The 21,459-nt window shown below is 38.0% G+C and overlaps 1 protein-coding gene across 1 annotated transcript in view; it reads left to right on the forward strand.

Annotated features, from left to right (window-relative positions):
• Positions 1-14,254: 14,254 nt before the first annotated feature.
• The window catches only part of TRDN (triadin), a 209,831-nt gene continuing 202,626 nt past the window's right edge, over positions 14,255-21,459 (forward strand). Inside the window, exon 1 of the mRNA XM_065734365.1 lies at positions 14,255-14,374. The gene's annotated coding sequence lies outside the window, so the exon portion shown is untranslated. The remainder of the gene's footprint in view (positions 14,375-21,459) is intronic.

Raw genomic sequence — 21,459 nt, forward strand, 5'->3', positions numbered from 1 at the left:
AATACAAATCCATATAGTTCTTTAAAAATGACATTTTTGCAGGTTGAAGGACCACAGAATGTTGTTGCCATTGAAACTGCAGCACATAATTTTTGGAGAAAGCCACTGGTACCCATTTATCTATGACTAATGTGTCACAGTGATCAGTAAAAGATGCACTAATGAAATAACAGCTCTCTTAATCACTTGATTAAAGTTGCAAAAGGGCTGTATGCAAAGGGGCTGTGAGCCAAATTAACATCTGGCACATTATAAGAATAGAAAAAGAATAACTGAAGCTAAGTGGATGTCTTTGCAATGGGAAATTATGTTTCTCCTGTGATTATCTAAATTTATATTCTGAAAATTTTGAATTGCTGCAGTTTTTTTTCTTCTTTAAAAGTTATAAAGGAGCAGTGTTTTTGAGGAAAAACATACATGGAAATTATTTGTGAGTGGAATTGATCCTGTGACAAGCTGAAAAGTGCAATGAAACATCAAATGCATGTAGTTTTTACTAGACAATCTGAATTATGGCTGATAAAATATTTTTCTTAAGTGTTTATTGAAGTATAAAGACTTGATGAATGGAGTAACTAGAAACAGTGTGATGGCCTGGGACCCAAGAAAATCTGTTTAGTGTTCCAAAAAATAGTTGTTTAGTAACTGCATGTAATTATATATTCCTCTCCATGTATGTCATACCTAAAAATGGCAGTCAGTAATATTATCTCATGCCATAGAATTTTGAGACCAGCCATGAAGAGCAAACTGTAAGGGAAGTAAATTTTGGCCAGTGCTTGCATATTTTTCACACTTTATTTTTTATTAATCATAAAAGCTCATAGTTATGTGTTATCTAAGAATATGAAGATCAGCTGTATACAGATTGTTTCTGGGTGGTCTTCTGTCTGACAGAAAAAAAAAAACTATTGCTAGATTTGGAAGAAGTATTATTTTCCATCATTTCACAGAAAAAAGCAACTTCAAGAGAGCAAGTGGGACTAATTTTCGTATCTCCATGCATGAGATGCAAGTTGAAAAAAGATAACAGGACCACTGGACCCTGTCAAACACTGGCTTGAAAGCTACTGAGATAGTATATTAACTAGGATAAATCAAGTTTGATCATACAGAGGGAGTAGTGCCACTGAAGAGTTCCATTTTGTTACGATGTCTTCTCAGCATTTATTTATGGTTGCCTTATCTTGCTATTCAAATTGATAACACTGAATTTGAAGGTGGAAATGTTCACTGCTGAGAAGTACTACAACATATTATCTATCAAATCCTTAAAAAAATTTGTTTCTCTAGTGGAATTTTTTCTTATCCTTTCAGTTATAAAAAACCTTAAAAATCTATTTCTAAATATTTTTGATTGATTGGTACCTCACAAATTTTCTTTATTCAAGAATTTCCAAAACTTGTAGACATCCTGGTGAGTTACTGCTTAACACATTTTAATCTGTATTCTATCCAGCTGTCACACAATAGTCTTCTGTAATCTGGATGCAAAATATAAACACTAATGGAAATAGATGATTATTATTAGTGTTCTGGTATTCTTATAAATATGATTTGGAGTAGAAATGCATTTTTTTTTTACACTTTGCACATGAAAGGTGTGCGAATTTCCATAAAAGCAGCACCTTCTATTTTATGAGCTGTCAAAAAAAAAAAAGAAAAAAAGAGAAGAGAGAAGAGAGAAGAGAAGAGAAGAGAAGAGAAGAGAAGAGAAGAGAAGAGAAGAGAAGAGAAGAGAAGAGAAGAGAAGAGAAGAGAAGAGAAGAGAAGAGAGAGAAGAGAAGAGAAGAGAAGAGAAGAAGAGAAGAGAAGAGAAGAGAAGAGAAGAGAAGAGAAGAGAAGAGAAGAGAAGAGAGAAGAGAAAAAAGAAATAAAAGAAAAAAAGAAAAAAAGAAAAAGAAAAAAGAAAAGAAAAGAAAGAAAAGAAAGAAAAGAAAAGAAAAGAAAAGAAAAGAAAGAAAAGAAAAGAAAAGAAAAGAAAAGAAAAGAAAAGAAAAGAAAAGAAAAGAAAAGAAAAGAAAAGAAAAGAAAAGAAAAGAAAAGAAAGAAAAGAAAAGAAAAGAAAAGAAAAGAAAAGAAAAGAAAAGAAAAAAACCCTGAATTTTGTTTTCCATAAAACCTGTTGTTCAGAACTCCATCTGAAATTCTGCTCTTTTTGCAGAAGGGTATGATAGACATTGTCAGGAATGCACCACTTCAGATGTGCACAGCAATAAGGTAGAATATGAGTATGAAACCCAGTTGTTAGCATCTACTGTGATGTCTATTTATATCTTGGATTAAAAACTGCTGGGAATGCCTGGGGAATCATTATCATGGATAATCAAATTCTCTGTTGTGTGACATTAGTTAATTATTTTTCCTTGTTTTTTAATGTTTAAATTTAAGGGAGTTTCCTAAAAGATATTTTATTCTTTAGCTCTCTCTCTCATTTGACATTTCCTTGTACTTTTCAAAATTGTATCTATCATACCTTGTGTTTTGTTTAGTTTCATTTAACATTACTTCCTCATGAGAAGATTGATACATATTGGAATATAAAAACTAACAATCTAACAAGATTGATATTGACATATATGACATATTCCATACTGTGTATAATATTTATTTTATGTCTTAGAAGCAAATTGATCATCAAGAAAAGCAAGGGAGAAGAAAAACGTATCTTGGCTATTTGCCATTAGATTATCCCCGAACTGGTTCCACTTTTTTGAGGTGGGTACAGTCTGAGGCTGATCATGCATTAAGGCTGTGAAAATTCCAGGACCAGACCAGAGATAATTTCTGTGACTCAGCAATTAAGGAAAACAGATGCAGAGAGGCTTCTTACAACCTTTAGAGCAGGCCTGAACTATGGTGGGGACAGATATTCATAGAACAGGGCAGGCATGTTATCAGTCTGGCTATCACTATCCATGATTGGGACAATTTGAGATGAGAAGGAAAAATTCTAAGCTGTCTTCTAGGACAGGTATCCAGGAGTTACACAGATCCCCAAATTAGTATGCAACTGGAAAGAGAGTTGTGATGCATCTCCTAAAGATTTTTAGTTTTCTTCATAGTTTGGCATTTTGTGAGTAATTTACAGTTAGACTTTGGAAAGCTGTTCAGAACATATATACTAGCGCTTATCTTTTACAATGTATGGTTTGATTGCTTAGGAAAGCAAATTCTTTTGCAAATTCTTTCTCCTGTAGTATTTTTTTCTGTCCTTATCCCTACTCTAACTAGGAAGTCAAGTTGCAGTTTGTCTTACACCTTGGCTCAAAGCAGAGAAAGCAAGTAGACCACATGCTCGCTTTTCCTAGATTTTCTGTTCACTCTGGATCTCTGTACATGTTTAATGAACTGCACTGTTGCAAATGGCTCAGCCACAAGCTGTGCTGCAAAACTGTGACAGGTAGCTAGGAATCCATCTCCTGTATTCTCCAGTCTCTATGTTGGACATTCAGCAGCTGCTGATGACTGGTGATTACTACTTTGTCCAAACTTTATTTCCACCAGTACCAGCTCAGTGTGAAATGAGTTGACATGGAGGATGAACAGCTGAATGATCCAATTTGTTTTGCAGTGTGACCAAATAAATATAGTAATTCACTCAAGGCTAACGTATTTTCAGTATTATAGAACCAGAGAAGAACAACTCAGGATGGAAGGGACCTTAAAGAACATATGGTTCCATACCTCCTCCTATGAGCAGAGTTACCAATTACTAAATCAGACACTAAACCAAGCTGTCCAATCTACCCATGAACACCATTTGTAACACAGCTTTCCTGATCTTATATCGGCACATCTGGAAAGCATCCCTGTATTCTTTCCAGACCAAAGAACCCTGCCACCCCTGTCAATCTTGAACAGCAAATGGAAAACAAGGAGAATTTTGATCTAACTTGGAAGAAAGGTTCAATGCTGAAATATTCTCTGTTCAGAGCACTGAAAAGATGTAACAGATTTATTTCATTCATAGCAAAATACTTATTATCTCTTTTTCATATTTTACCTTTTCCTTGGACTAGTTCTAATCCTTGAAATGTAAGGACATGATTCTAGTGGACTAGATGATGCGCTATCAATTAAAAATATTAGATCGAACTTTATCTGGACAGGAAATATCAAAATAATGTAGGTTTGACATTTTTTGGCAGAAGAAAACAAAAAAAACTATTTTATATCTGCTTTATTTGCTTGCTTATTCAAAAAACAATCCAAAATATTTACCCTTTTCAAGTTCACAGACTCAAATACATATCTACTATGTTTAGTGAAGGCTATAGAAGTTACTTCATTTTCTTTTCTGCCTAAGTAATATATCACAGAATTCCCTTTGTGGTTTAGTCTCACCATGGAGAACATGAGAAATTAGGGTGCTTCAAGTTCTATAGATTTTCCTTTTCACGTCTGTCATTGCTGTTCATTCTTCTAGCTGCTTAGAACTGAATATCTGGTAGTCACTAACACATGAAAAATGAATATCCTCTTTCTCAAGCTGTTATCTTTGACTAGAGAATCTAAAAATATCATAAGAAAAGCCTAGTGGAAACACAATTTGTTGTCTAATTTAGAATGCAAAAGGATTGACTTTAGAAATGTCATTTGGACACTGATACAGTATTTGAGGCACCATAAACATTTTGCTTTTAATCCACCCTAGCAAGTTCTAACCCATCCTTCCTAGTATTCACTGAACCTCCGAACATAGACTGCCTGTAATAAACAATCTTTAAATATTTTTTTTCCAATAGATGTGCAGATGGAGGGGATAAACAACTTCCCTCCAATATGAATGCCCATTGTTTCTTGTTACCACATTCCTTGATATCTCCACTGTTTTTTTAAAACTGCTCTTCAATTACTTAAGAAACTGTGTTTATCTACTCCTTTCTGGAGGCATTTCCAGCAATAAGTGCTGTGAAGTGCATGTGGTGGTGCCGCTCCTTTACTTTCTCTAATGATTAGAAATTGTGATGCCAATCCTGTTACACTGAAATAAATGATTTTTAACCTCTTTGAAGTCTTTCTTTAAATTCACAGAAGTCTGGTTGTGGAGTACAGTTTGATGATGTACTCTACAATTCGAAACTTTAATGAGGTCGGGAAAGTCTGTTTCTCTTGATCTGCAACTAACTTCTGTAAGGGTAAAGTGAACACTGGTGGAACCTATTTTTAATGGATTGATCTGATAGTGGTTAAAGAGTAGCATTACTGCTTGCTAGGAGAAACATTTGGGAGAAAGCATCTACAACTACCTGGCAGATTTTCTTTCATGTAATATATGTAAGGAAATATATTTTTTTTCCTCCACTAGGGAATGAGTGCAAAAACTACACAACGAATACAAGAACATTGGTCTATTCAGGAATATGTGGTTGTGAGCATGGAAGACACTGTTTAAGGATCAGCCTGGTACCTTGCAATTCCTCCTTCTCAGACCTCTCAGCTTAATTTTCATAGATTATTCTTATCCATAGTCAGGTTTAGAAATTTCACTAACTTAGAGCTGCATTTGATTTTATTATGAGGAAATTTTGCAGGATTCTTTCTTTTTCTGGAAATGGAAGATTTCAGTCTGTTCCCTCTCCCACTCTCTGAAACAGAAATGAAGGCTCTCTTGGAGGATGGTGAATCTCACTTATTTAAAGAAACACTATGCAAACCCTTAACAGGTTTAGATTTGGAGCCATAAAGAGGTAACAAAGAAATCCCTTTAGGGCAAGAGTGCATTTCAGTTAGAGCTAGTAGCTAATGGGCAACAGTGATCTGACAGCATGCAGCTGAAAACTAATCTTTTACCTTCAGATTTTCTTTTTATTTCCATGTAACATTTAACTTCTATTTTAGTTGGACTAATAATTACAATAAAAATAAAAAATAAAAAATCCAGAAGTTCACTCCAATTCCAGTCACCAAAGACTAAAATGAATAGGCCATATGACTTAGTCATTAGTTTATGAAAATTAATGAAATTGTTTATATTCATTTCTCAAATATCCCTGGACAGTTTCAGCCAAACAACCTGTGCATACCTAAAGTGGAAAGAGAAAGACAGCATATATATATTTTTATTTTATTTTAGAAAGAATTTCAGCAGAAGTAAATCAATTCATGAACTCATTTTATCTTGGTGAAGAGAAATGAATGCCGAAGTCAAATCTTCAGCAATTTCTGTAACCATCAAATTACTGAAATTATTAATAAAACTTATAAAAGAAACATTGTCAATATCAGTACAGTCAGAGTCATAAGAATGCTTTGAGTCATGGGTTACTTATATTCTTAGGGATCTTCAGTCCCTAGGGAAGACTTAAAATGCAGCATGAAGCCACACAACTGTTTTTTAAGGAAATATTTCTATTTATCACAGTTCTCATGAAAGCTTTTCTTTCCTCTTTCCAAGCAAGCATATGATGGCACTAAATTGTCACATGGGTATACTAATAGCACTACTCATCCACATTATAGTTTAATAATGGTGCATTTCAGCTTCTTACAGAGAAAGTAGGAGTAGGTTCATGGGTCCCTTTGGTCCTCATATGCAGAGCATTATGTTTCACTGCAAGTCTGTATTTAACTTTTTGTGATTAAAGTTGGCCATTGCTCCACACAGCTGACTAGATGTCCTGTAGCAACTTTTTCTATGCTTGTGGGTTTTTTGTTTGGTTGTTTGTTTGTTTTCTCTCCTCTTTCCCATCACTGACCGTAAGTGTGGCAGCACTTAGAATCATAGAATGGCTTGGGTTGGAAAGGATTCCAAAGATCATAAAGTTCCAACTCCCAGGCCACAGACAGGACCACCAACCTCCAGATCTGGTAGTAGTCCAAGCTGCCCAGAGTTCCATCCAACCTGATCTTGTACACGTCCAGGAATGGGGCATCCACAGCCTTCCTGGGCAGCCTGTCCCAGCACTAAATCACCCCCTGACATCTAATCTAAACCTTCCCTCCTTGAGCTTAAAACTATTCCCCCTTGTCCTATCACTATCCCCTAAGTAAAAAGTGGATTCCCCTCCTATTTATAATCCCACTTGATTCAGAATGCTAAATCCTTCATCCTTAGGTAGATTTCCATTTTATTTTTGTCCTTTTTTTTTTTTTTTTTATTTAGTTTCAAACTTGAAAAATAAAAGCATCCACACCTTCTGTTCAGAGCTTTTTTCCTCAAGGAGATTTGACGATGAGCATGAAGGTAACTGCTGAATCGCTAAAATGAAAAGAATAGAAACACTGATGCAACTGTCTCATAAATCAGGCAAGCTATCAAGACAGCTGGAAGCAGTCTTGAAGATGCTGGAAGCGTGAGAAGACAGTGAATGTTTCAAAGGACAGATGGGATTACTGGATCCATAATTTTCTTTGGGAAAAAGGGACAAAGATGGATATTGGAAGATACAGTATTTTGTGGCTTGTGATGTGGACCTTGCTTACATTTACCCCTACATCTCCAACTGTTCCTGGAGATTATGAAGGAACTAAAGAAACTATAGTGTCTCTGTGAGAATAGTGTAACCACAAAGATATATGCAGCAAAGCTGTCAATTCTTACCTGGTGCTGTACTTATCCAGAGGGATGCTGTTTGTCAGTATTTGGCCCTGACACAGTGATATTAGCCAAGTAACCGAAAAATATTCCTCAGGTGAGTTGTATCTTGTAAGAAATAGTACCTGGAGACTCACAAGGGGAGAAAGACTTGCATTGGAGGTTGCTTTTATTTTGTGAATGCCTGCAGCAGGATTTTACTGGTGGAAATTGAATGAATCGTGTGAAATAAAGTATTCTGGCATCTCTCCTGCCACCAAGAAAATGCTAGCTTAGTCTCTCTATTGACATAAGTAAAGACATTTTGTGTTCTGCTAATCATATTCTGCCTAAGCAAACATGCTTAAGGAAATTGTAATGCTTATTTCTGATGACTCTTGCAAGACAATAGCAACCTATTCTAGCTCATCAACCTGTACATAAAGTAATCCACCTGTTTTCATTCAGCTAAAAGTAGAACCTTCAGGGTAGTAGAGGGCTTTCATGGGACTAACGGAGATCAACACAGTTATCAACTGTATGTAATACAAGATCTCCCAAATAAATAAAATTAAAAACTCTTAGAGCAAGATGAAGTAGATCCGTAGAGTCAGGCAGAATTATTTCCCAGCCTTCTCTAATCTATGCATTCACTGCAACCTATTCAAACTGATAGAGCAGAATGAAGTAGTTGTATGAGAAACACTGCAGGAATAACTTCAGTACTCTTTTGTGTCAGATGGGGCTAAAAAAAACACAACACAACAGATAAATGCAAAGGATTTTTAATAAAGACTTCAAGACAGAATAGTGAAGTAATGATGTCAAGAACAGTCTAGATTCAGCTCATGCTCAATGGTACAAGCAATTGTAATCTGCAGATTTAGAAGTTTGAAAATCTGAAAGACAAAATATCAAATTTGTGAATGTTATATTTTCCAGGAGGAAATGAGAGGGAAAATATACTGTCATTTCATAAATAATTTGTAAAGGAAATCTTTGTAATGAAGTATGTGTCCTTGTTTTTTGCAATAAGGAAGTGAACTCATCTGATGACAAGTCAACTAGTGTAATGATAGTAGACTTCTCCAAAATATGGAGGTTTCAAAATTTGCCTGGAATAAAAAGTAGGTTAAATGCTTAACAGTGAAGCAGTTGGATTTTCTTGATAAAATCTGACCAAAGAACTGGTATTTTGTCTACAGACCAATTTATGTTACCAGTAGAATAATACCAGTCTGCTCACACTGTATTTTTTTTTTCTGCCATTCTTTTAGTATTTCCTTGGAGGACAGTGTATGGGAACTGCTGAATCACAGCCTGAACCACTGATTGGTCACCTGAGGTGAGCACTGAGTCAGCCATGGGGCTGCAGGTGAAGGTGATATACCTGTGTGAGTGGAAGGGGTGGAGCCTGGTTCCACCTCTCCCAAACCCCATTTAAGGGCTGACCACCACCAGTGAAGGATCTCTTCTTGGAGATCCCTCCCACATGGAGTCCCCTGTGAGCCTTGTCATCCTGAAGGTGAGCCATCTTCTCTTTTGTATTATTTGTATACTGTTTATATAGAACTACTTAAAATACGCCATCCCCTATGCTATCTCTTTGCGGAGTACCATCCTTGGGAGTTATTTACCCCACAGACAGGGACAGGCAATTTACTTCTGAACTGGCCTGGGAAACATTTACTTCTCTTTTTATTGAGATATCTGAGAATTTTTAAAGCTTTTAATTTCTTTCTCTTTTTTGCAAAATTGATGTGTGAACTTTGCACCAGCCAAACATTAAATAACCAAAGGTGTTGTGTTTCTGTTACTGGTTTCATTGGTATTACAAGAGCTCTAACACCAGGCTGTCTTAAAAGGATTAGGTAGGTAACAGAAAGTTGCTAATTCTGCATTTCTTTTGTCTTTTTCCAGGTCAGAAATAATAGGAGAAAAATGTGTGTTTCTCTCATCTTGCATACACTAGTATACTAGTACACTGATGTCCTTTTGGTTTTGCATTTTGACATTTATCCTTTCTAAACATAGGCATTCCCATACTGTCTGATTCTTCATATTCTCCGAACTCAGTAGCTACAAAATACTGGGCTTTCAGTGAGTGGTGATTATGTGTGAGCAGCATTCATCTGTTGTAAAACCCAGTAAAGCTTCAATTGGCACTGGAGTTCTTCCATCTTAATAATATATAATTAAGGTGGAGGAACAATATACCATATTATGTACTTGTCAGAACACTTAGACAAAGTGTTTCCATCACCAGTAACAGCCTCAAAAATTTGCACTTATTCTCTGTAACATGACTATGGACAGTACAGGGAACAATGCATATATATTTAATTTTGTCCTACTGGTTATGAATGTAAAAATAGTTTGATTTGGAAGAAGAAACTTTAGAAAGTCTTTCAATACTAAAGTGTTCATAGAAATCACTGTGTTAATTATATATCCCCAAAATTATGCAAATAGTCTTTTTAGTGGTGAATTAATCAATTTTAATCACTTGAAAAATAGCTTGTGAGTATTTTCTTTTAATATAAAATTGTGTCAAACTGTTTAAAATTCTCATGGTGAGCTTATATTTAATAGTGCTGTTTTATTTCCTTTTAATAGTGACAGATGAGAACTCCCCAAGTTATTTTGGTGTTGAGCAACAGACACAGTAGGTGATTGCAGGTGTGAATTTCTTACACTGGGTTCCAGATTCTTGTAAAGGTTGATAAAGTAACAGTTTATATTTAATGTCTTTGTCTTTTATTTTAGATGCCTTTGCCACAACAGACTAACTAAAAGTGGTGCACTGAAATCTCTTCCTTAGAGCTGTGGATATAAGTTGCTCTCTTACCAGAAAGGGTGGCAGAAAAAAAAAATCTCAAGATGAGGACATGAGAATGCACCTGGCTCAGAACTTATTTGTAAATTGTTTGATATACCATGATACATTATCTACAGAGGCATGTATGTTAAAATTCTCTGGTGAATGTTTGCACAGTTATAGGTATTGAGATGACCTGCTCTCAGTCCTCACTGTGGCTGCCCCCAGCTTGGCTGTAGCAACAGATCTGCTCTATCAAGCATATCTAGCCACAGACCTAGGAACCACAGGCTGCTACTGTTCAAGCTGTACTTGTATATCTGGGCTCCTCACTGAACTCTTGGTGCTCAAAATGTCCAAATATTTTTACTTTTATGGTTGACACAGCCAGAGTCTGACAAAGCAAGCCAGTCATCACAAGGCCATGTCTCTCAGAAGGTACTGAGAAAGTGTCAGTAGAAATTTTTATGAATCTTCTCAGTTCAGATTTTACCAGAATGCATGATCAAAAGCTCCAACCAAATATTTAGACAGAACTGAAGCAACATAACAATTCCCATCTCCGCAGTAGTCCAGTGCTTATGCACTGGCTACCTGCAACACATCAGGATCTAGCCAAGACCTAAATGAAAAAAATTAGTGTAGTACTACTGTGAAAACTGAATTTTTAGAAAATCGATATAAATATAATTAGTATGAGGTGGAGGGGGAGGAAATGCATTTTGCACAGAAGTGCTCATTTTCTTTCCATCAGTAGCAATGATTAGGTACATTGCTGCTTCTCTGTGAGACTACCATCTAACACTTGATGAACTAAAGGCAGGACTATTTTACAGTTTGTTTGTAATGGTCCAAGGAAGTATAAATCAAACTACTTACAAAGTTAAATTGTAATCTTGAAGCCACTGTCTTGATACACACAATTATGGAAATAAAATTCAGTTTTGTGGCATGTACTACAAAAATATTGTAGCAGTAAACAAAAGATGAGAGCAAGATTTACAAATAAATGTTACAGAAATATTATGTGCACTTTTACACTGAGATTAACAAAAAAAAAAACCTTATAGATCTTTAAAATGTGTGGCATGTGTTCATGCATTCCTGACTGGGTTGTTTTATTTTGTTTTGTTTTTGTATGTTCTGCATTTGCTGAATGACATTTGGTTCAAGGACAGACAAAAATTGAGTGAGTAAATAGAATGATTTTTTTTCCAGAGTTATCTCAACATATATTCATGTTTTTGTTTAAAGTCTCATGCTTACAATTATTGATGACGTATTCAATGCAATGCAAGCATATAACCTGAATTCAGTTTTCTAAATTTCTAGCTGTTCTTACTTGCTTTAACAGAGATGTGTAATGATCTTAAAATTAGGCTCTGATTGGGTTGAGTGAGTAAGAGGTTTCTCAGTGCCAGGGACTCTCCAAGAATTCATTAGCAACAGGTGAGAGAAATCTTCCTCAGTCCTTGCTGCGGTGGGAAAGGAACTGCTTTCTTCAAAATATTCTTGTTCATCACGCATGACATCTGTTTCATTAAGCATGGAGGAATACACATTTTTTAAAGGAATACCTGATTAGCTGTGCTGGTGCCATTTCACTTGGAAGTAGCAGAATGGAAAACAAACTCCTTCACGAACTACTTCTTGAAGCAACACCATATAATAACTAGAAATAATATCCATAGCTAAGTATTCTTGTGATATCAAGCACATGTAGTAGGGGGCAGGTATGCTGTGCCATAAATGAACTACAGTTTCTATTTTTTTCTTTATAAAGCATGTTATACTTCCTCCAGGGATGTTTTACTGCTAGGGTACAAGTGAAGGCTATGTTTAAGATTGGCCATATTGCTTCTGCAGAGGTACAGTATAAACCATGGGGATTTTTTCTGTGTGGTGGATTGTATACAGTTCTGTTCCTTGATAGCTATTATTGCTCTTCTTATGGACTTCAACAAAAATTCTGTAGGATGTAGTTGTGCCTTCTTGAGACAGGTCTTACGCGATGCCAGAATGTCTAACTTATCCACACTGTACTCTTTGGTGGTTTACAAGAAAACTATCTGAAATACTTTTGATCTTTTATATGGGATTTTCTTCAGGAAAGAGATCCTGATCAAAAGGAACAATGTGAAAGAGTCTGTAAGCTGGTCTTTAGACGTGAAGATGAAGTAGAGCTGACAACCTGGAGGAATTCTTTGTACTCAGACAGGACTCGGAAATTTAAGTAAATGCTAGTGATGAAACTCTAACTGCCCAGCAATGACTGACATGGATGTTATTTTTGCAGATAACAGTCTTATGGTACATGAAGCATTAGTCATATCTTTTAAATAATTCAAGAGAATATTAATATCCTCCAACTGCCTTGGACTTAAGAGTGACAGGTGTGTTTAAATTACCTTCTTTAAAAAGAAAAAAGAAATGACCAACAGACTATTCAAGACAAGAACTTACTTGCGGATCACCATATTTAAGTGACTGATCCTTCACAACTTTTGATCCAAATGAAAAGTTTGATACATCTTATATGACCAGACAAGTCAAAAGAGACTCTTCCTGATACATGTTGACTGAAGTCTCTTAAGAGGAAAATCTTGTAATTGTGTGGAGTGGAAGAGTTGGAAAGTGTCTTCTGAGTAATTTAAAAAGACTGTGAGGATTCAGTCTGCCAGTGGCCTACCCTGGTTGCAGTCAGGGAACTGCTGTAACAAATGAGAGTTAAAAAGAGCTAATAAAACAAATGTGCTGGCAGGCAGAGTGGTGTCAGGAGGATCCGTCTCACAAATGCTGTTAAGGGAGCCAGAGGCATGCCTTTTTCAGAGAAGGACTGTATGTTAGGCTGACAAGGAGGGGGAATGGGATTGTGCTTCTGCTTGTGACACGCACCTCTCACTGCCTCTCAGCCTTAACCTCCCCCAAGACTGCACAGCACACAGACTTCTACCAGGCAGCTCTTTGCAATGTAGGATACATAAACAGGATCATGAATATTAGCATGCTAAAGCGGTTGGTGATGTGTGAAAGGTACGTGTGCTGGTTGGTTGTTCTCTTTCTGCATTCATGCAGTTTTGATGCTGTGTTGCTTTCATTGCTGCTGCAGCCTACCTAGTGTCAGATGTCATGCTCTGTTTCATAAATGTAGAAGAGAGAATATATATTTTTTTTTACTGTGTAGTGCAGAGGAGTACTGCTATATCTGCCTTATGCAGAAATTAAGTAAAACCCTAGTTACCTTCCCCCTCTGAAGCAAAAAACAAAACAAAAAAAAAAAACCACCTTCCCTCTCAATTGTCTGTTACCTAAGAAACAAGAAACAGCCTCTCCATGTTCATCATCAGGAAGCACTGTGAGATGGACTGAAATCCAAACATCAGGCTATAGTTGTTTCACAAATCCTCTCACCAGGCATGAATACAAGCTTGTTTGAACTACCTTACTGGCTCAAAAAAGTAGAACATCAAGTAATCCCAGACTAAAATCTTACAGACACAAGGGATGCAAAATGGGATTTTATGGCCAAATATCTGCTTCAAAAAAACGTTTACAAATTTAAAATACAAAGTAAGTACTATTTTCAACAAAGTATTTCCAACACCCATAAAACAATCACAAGCACAAACTTTTATACTGGAGCCCAATCCTCCCTGTATGGGGAAACTACCCACGGACCCATGTAAAGCAATCATCTGGGTTGCTTTAGGATGGCACTTCACCCCACAGGCACCAGCTGCCTTGGCAGCTGCAGCTTGTGCCAGCTGTACCAGGGCTGCCCATAATTTCCTCAGGCCCTGGGAATGCGATCAGGAGCTTCCAAAAGTCCCCAGTGTCCTTGCTTTGCCATCCAAGCCCTGGAGACGCAGCTGAAGACATTCTGCTTTGTGTCTCTGGGTAATTCTTTTATTTTCATTTAAACTATGAATTTGGAAAGAGTAATGGCTTGCCTATCTCTTCAGTATCATCTCATTCCTCTGTGTTCAATCTGTTTTCTGCTATTTCAAGGAGGAAGGGGAAAGAGTAAGAAGGACACAGTAAGTTTTTTTTTTTTTTTTTTTTTTTTTTTGTGGTATCTGCTTTGCAAACAAGTATTCTTCATGGTTTGCATTAGAAAGTTGACTTGGATACATGCTGGAGCTTGGGTAGGAATCTGATGTGATTGACAGTGACAAACGGTGACATACTATTCAAGGAAAATTAGTATATATCTGCTATGATGAGTGGTAAAGGCATTAATGCTCAAGCTTATTTCTCCTTTTAAAAGATCCTTTATTTTTTAGAAATACTTCTTCAGTGAAGTTGCAGCTGTCAGCACTGTCAGGGTTGAATTAACTAATTCATACCTTCTACTCATGCTCTGTAAAAAGTCTAAATTGCCTAATGAAAAATCTGTTTCAATTTTCTTTTTAAGTAGTGATAACAGTGATAATAACAAACCAGGTCCTTCATCTGAAATTCTCACTTTGATCTGCCCAAGACTGTGGCTTGAATAAAGGAGAAAAAAAAAAAAAACAGAAACAAGAAAAAATATAGGTATTGTGGAAACAAACATTTTTCCTTTAATATTCTACAGTTTCATAAATGTGGTTGATGGCATGCAATTCGTTTCCTATGGATGATAATTGTTGCAAATTTTGCCTTATTTATTCTCTTTTTTTCCTTTCTTCTGTACCCATCTCTCTCTGCATTCTTGTGACAAGTATGATGCCAGTGTTCTTGAGAATTTTCTGGCAATTTTCTGTGTGCTATTGGGTGGAATGCTGACTTTGTGGCACAGAAAGTGTTAGTCACAGCTACAATCTTTTGTATTCTATGACTATATAAAAACATAGGAGATACAAAGAGTCTTCATGACCATTTAGAGATACAATCTATATCACACATGGGGGACATCCAGGGGAAGATCTACAAATTTGCAGGAAACAATTAGAACATACAAATTTCAATCATCTAAGCTTATTTCCATTGCTCTGTTTGTTTAGCTTGGAAATATTTTGTTCACTGAACCCAAATAATTAGTGTTCAGAACACTAAGAAGTGTAGGCAGAAGAGCTAGGGAAGAACTAAAATCTGGTAATCCTGAGGCCTTGGCTGGAACTATTTATGAGGAGTATCCTTTGCTAATATGATTGAGGGGTAGAAGTCAAAGCCTGCGTGTCTAACACACAATCGTTAACATAATATAACTTAATGGAACATAATGTAAAATAACATAACAACATACCACAAGTAGAAGTTAAGTAACTAATTGAAAAGAATGTGAGGTTTCCATTTGTTTGTTGAAGTCAGAATGAGTAAATGGTCTTGAGCAACCCCAGTAGGGTTTGCATTGGTGAAGATACATAGAGTACTAATTTTACCCCATATTTTTTCCAAGGTTCTTGGCACAACAGTGTATATTTGTCTTTGTCTTTTTAGACTGCTTTTGTCAGTATGCTCAAATATGAGGATATCTGGAAAAAAAAGAAAAAAAATATATTCAAAGCTGGTTACCATAGTTGTTTTTGTTTGTTTGTTTGTTTGTTTGCTTGTTTAAGATCTCAGAAAACTTGAATGGTCTCAGTGTAAATTTGGAGCTGGATCTGAATTTTGCAACTCAGAAACGACTCACTTATATTGCTACATATATTTGTGTGATGAATTAGGTCTGCTCTGAAAGTAATGCTCCCTATTTGTATTATGTTGGCCCATGATGTCAGAGGCAGATGTTGGTGGCAGTAGAGATTGAACCTTCCCACCAATATCCTCTTACAGTTTGTTGCCAGTGGGGCAACATGGCAACAGAGGTGGCAGTCTGACAGAATGGCATCTGACAGGAGAGTGCATATGAAGCAAAGGTGAATCACTGAATTCCTCCATGTGGAAAAAATGGCACCCACTGACATCCATCAACACTTGCTGAACACTGATGAAGACCAAAGAATGGATGTGAGCACAGTGTGGCAGTGGGTGCTGTATTTCAGCAGTGTGGTGACAGTGAGAGGGTCACCTCTACTGGTGTAGATTTTTACAAGCTTGTCATGCAGGCTCTTGTTCATCGCTGTCAAAAATGCATAGCTAGTGATAGTGATTATGTTGAAAAAAAAATGTTTTATATCTGATGTTATGCTCTATCAAATAGTATTGCACTTTTTGTATCTGTTGTAGTTTCTATGGTTATAAATAAGTGGAACTACTTTTGGAGGGACCTACATACTTTTGAGTCTTGAGCTTTTAAAATAGGAAATTGTTTTCAAACAAAGTTTTGAAAAAACTGACATTTTTTTCCCCTGTTCTCAAACAAAAGTTGCTCAGAAGGCATGTCATCATCTTTCTTAGAAAGAGTGCTTTCTGATCAAAAATACTGTTTGCTAGGATGTTAGAACTGTTCTCACTCAATTTTGTGTCAAAGACGACCCATGTTTCTACTAACTAGTTGGCTACTGCTATATTCTGTACACTATTAACCTTTGATGCAACTTTTTCTTGGAAAAAGACTATAAAAGTGACATTTTGACATCATTACATCTTAAAAAGTATTCAGTTCCAGGTATACCTTCTTCAGTACTTCGGAGGCTTACTGTGAAAATTTGCCAGATATAAAAGTAATGCCACAAATACTGTAGTAACAAAGTACTCGTGTAAAATAGCAAGAATAAAGTAATTACATGAATATATATACATATGGAATCGCTAAATTGTTAAATCTCATCCAAACTCATCTAAGTTGACATTCTACAATACATGCCCCCCCCTAAACTTAGCAGAGTTTCAAAATAGAGAGAACACAACTAAACAAGGAAAGTTGCTCCAGACTGCTTTTTCTTCACTATCTCTCTATACATTGTAAATGATTATTATTTTATACCATTGCCTCAAAGTCTGCTGACAAACATGTGCGAACATGTCCCAGCAAGTCCTGGGCAAGGGTTGCGAAATCCTTTGTCTAAGAGACAAGCAGATGGGCATGTCCTGGGGCAATGAAAGAGAGTTAAGATGCAGCTCAATGGCTGCTGAACACTCTTTTGTGTGGTACTCATCTCCGTGGGGAGATAGCCGCCTCAGGAGATGCCTGCCTGGTATCCTAGCACGGGATTTGTCACGTAGGCAAGAAAAATGGAGGATAACAGAGGGATCGACCTCCACAAGGGGGTTGTTCTTCCATCAGAAACCTCATGAGCTGATCCTGTAACGAGTGGTGTCCCTCAAGGGTCAGTTCTGGGGCCCATCTTGTTTAATATCTTTATTGATGACCTAGACGAGGGAATTGAGTGTATGCTCAGTAAGTTTGCAGATGACACAAAGCTGGGAGGATGTGTCAAACTGCCTGAGGGTAGGGAGGCCCTTCAGAGGGATTTGGATAGGCTGAACAGCTATCCAATGGGATGAGGTTCAATGGGATGAGGTTCAATAAGACCAAGTGCCGGGTCCTGCACTTTGGCCACAATAACCCCATGCAATGCTATAGGCTTGGGGCAGAATGGCTTGAAGAATGTAAAGAGGAAAAGGACCTGGGGGTGTTGGTTGATGCTCGGCTCAACATGAGCCGGCAGTGTGTCCAGGTGGCCAAGAAGGCCAACAGCATCCTGGCCTGTATTAGAAATAGTGTAGCCAGCAGGAGCAGGGAGGTGATCATCCCCCTGTACTCAGCTCTGGTACGGCCGCACCTCGAGTACTGTGTTCAGTTTTGGGCCCCTCACTACAAGAAGGACATTGAGGCCCTGGAGCGTGTTCAGAGAAGGGCAACAAAACTGGTGAGGGGCCTGGAGCACAAGTCTTATGAGGAGCGGCTGAGGGAGCTGGGATTGTTCAATCTGGAGAAGAGGAGGCTCAGAGGAGACCTTATTGCACTCTACCACTTCCTGAAGGGGGGTTGTGGTGAGGAGGGGGTAGGTCTCTTCTCCCTGATAAGTAATGACAGGACGAGAGGGAATGGCCACAAGTTGCGCCGGGGAAGATTTAGATTAGACCTGAGGAAGCATTTCTTTTCTGAAAGAGTGGTCAGGCACTGGAATGGCCTGCCTAGGGAGGTGGTTGAGGCACCATCCCTAGCGCTGTTCAAGAAGCGTTTAGATGAGGTGCTAAAGGACTTAATTTAGTAGTTGGGTAGGGATAGTAATAGGAGGATGGTTGGACTAGATGATCTTATAGGTCCTTTCCAACCTTATGAACTTATGAACTATCCCTGCTGCTGAACTCCCTCCTGGGCCTGCTGCCTGAGACATGCTGCTTTCTCCTGGACCTCGCCGCTCCTTCGAGGTGTTCTACCATCGGAACCCTCACGAGCTGATCTCTGTTCGCTGCTTCTCCGGTGCTGACTGACGCTGTTCCTGGACTTTCCCCACGCTGCTTCTCCTGTGCTGACCCGGTGCCGCTTCTCCAGGACAGCTGCTTGCTGCTCAGGGCTGCCCGTCGCTGCTGCTGTTCTCCCCGCTTCTGCCGCCCCTGCTCTTCTGCCTCGGACCGTCGGAGCCACTTGCAACTGGACCACCCCTAGGATCCTGGCTGGTGACTTTCCCCACGTTGTACTAACCCTTTGCTCCTTTCCTATCTTTCCTATCGCTTGTCTTCCCTTCCCCATCACCCTTATTGGTAACAGTGTTCACCTTCCCTTCCCCCATCTCCCTGGTCAATATTGGTAATAAACTGGTCGGACCAACATTGGAACCGTTGCTTTGCACGCCGGGCATACACATAATCTAAGAACCTCATCTCCCTCCTTTATATTGGAGTGTGACACACATATATCAGAGATATGATATCTTTAACATCCTTGGTTCCTAGTATTCGAACAGTTTTATAATCAGTGGATCTTATTAGACATTAGAGATGGTTAATCAAGTAATGTCACACTCAGACTCAAGTTGCTTCAGCAATTTTGTAGTATTAGGTATAATTGGGAGTATTGTCTATAGTAAAGTGGTACACTCAGTACCATAGATATCTCTTTCCGTATCAGCTGGCCTTTTATCATGTAGCTTTGGAGATAATTCTGCGAAACCTAACTTGTGAAATGTTCATTAATGAGCCTGGAATGCCAAGGTGATATGACCCCAGTGTACTTGTCAGCTGTCCCCAGCAAAGAGTGGTTTGAATTCAGACCTGTCTGCCTATGAAGACAGACAGTCTTAATTGTATTCTGCACTCATCTGTCAGTAGTTTACTTTAAATGTAGGACAGAACTACCACGGTGTTCAATTAATTGTCTCCTACACATTAAAAAGGAGTTTATAAGTATTATGTATCTAACTTCATACTTTCTCACTGAGAAATGATTCAGGCCAATTTATCAGATGGTATACAATTTATGGTTTATAAGAATGTTTGCCAATGTTGCCAAATCTAATCACAATCAGATATTATACCTAGATATTTTTTTGTTGTTCTATGTCTATAGTATATCCAAAATCTTATTTTGTTATATTGATTCCTCAAATCTTCCAACTCTCATTCATATGAATGGCTGTGCTGCCATTCAGCAAGACCTGGACAGGCTGGAGAGCTGGGCAGTCAGAAACCAGATGAAATTTAACAAAAGCAAGTGTAGAGTCTTGCACCTAGGGAGGAATAATTGCATGCACTGGTACAGGCTGGGGGATGAGCGGCTGGAGAGGAGCTCTGTAGAAAGGGACCTGGGTGTCCTGGTGGATGACAGGTTGACCATGAGCCAGCAGTGTGCTCTCGTGGCCAAGAGGGCCAATGGCATTCTGGGATGCATTAAAAAGAGCATGGCCAGCATGTCAAGGGAGGTGATCCTCCCCCTCTGCTCTGCCCTGGTGAGACCTCATCTGGAGTACTGTGTCCAGTTCTGGGCTTCCCAGTACAAAAAAGACAGGGATCTCTTGGAAAGAGTCCAGCGCAGGGCCACAAAGATGGTAAAGGGCCTGGAGGATCTCCCCTATGAAGAAAGGCTAAGTGAACTGGGTCTCTTTAGCCTTGAGAAAAGAAGACTGAGAGGGGACAGGTTTATAAATATCTGAGGTGTGGGGGACAAAGTGGCAAGGCCAGACTCTTTTCAGCAGTGTGTGGAGACAAGGGGGAACAACCAGAAACTGCAGCACAGGAGGTTCCACATGAATGTGCGCAAGAACTTCACGGTTACATACAGATATTTGTAGCAGCATATAGCTGCTTTTAATAAGAGTGTTTTCTCTACTCAGTATGCCGTAGAGAGAACCTTTATTTTATTTGTATTTAACACACAATTTATATCTCAGGAATATGGCAGGAGAAAGGACTCAGACCAAGAGCATTTCCCCATTGTGTCTGAGACCTGATGGGAAGAAAATGAGAAGAAATTTTGTGAGTCCAAGTTTGGATATCACTTGTAAGATCCAATGTAATTTTATATTTTCTATTTTTGTTATGGTTAAAAATATGAACAAGGAGAGAGAGAGGACATTTTATAAACGGAGATGTTCTATCAAGTTAAACAAAGATGGAACCCACCAAAATGCATTCTGTGTCAGCTTACATACTTTACTTTATGGACTGAAGATCTGTATAGATATTCTCTTGGCCTTTTGCATAATGTGGATTTCACAGTTTAGCATTTAAGAAACTCCTAAATTTGAGCCAGATGCTAAACTTAATTTTAACAAAAAAAATTTAACAATGCCTAAACTTAGTTTTGAGAATTTCTTTTGCTCAGCCACCTAAAGAATAAATATAATGTCCTCTACAATTTTCAGATGATGACACTTATGAGTCATGAACAAACAACAGCAGAACCTTGTTTGCCTGGTTCTTTGTATTTTTACAAACCCTGCGATTATCTCCAATAAACGTTACTCCCAGCTGCCTTGACTTAGACCTCTCTAGAAGTAACAAACATAACTTCCAGTGCAGTTGCCCAGAGCTATACTTTTTATAAAATATTTTGTGTACTATAACTTTAGCCTCCCTCCAGACTGAGTGTTTTGCATCTACAAAGAATGCAGAGGCTGCAGAAAGTGACAAGAAATTTTCTTTCTTGCACTGGGCTGATGTGTAAAATTGATTTCCAGTTGGATTCTTTCACTTCCTCTGCTCTTATATTTTGGTTTCAAAATATCAGCTCATGAATGAGGGGAGAGCAAAAAATAGCAGCAAAGGAAATAAGGCATGGAGCAACAGGGCAAGTGATAGGAGCTGAAATGGA

The sequence above is a fragment of the Cyrtonyx montezumae genome, unplaced genomic scaffold (genome assembly GCF_038088225.1).
Source record: "Cyrtonyx montezumae isolate F1298 unplaced genomic scaffold, pur_monq_1.0 scaffold_0, whole genome shotgun sequence".
Taxonomy (NCBI): Eukaryota; Metazoa; Chordata; class Aves; order Galliformes; family Odontophoridae; genus Cyrtonyx; species Cyrtonyx montezumae.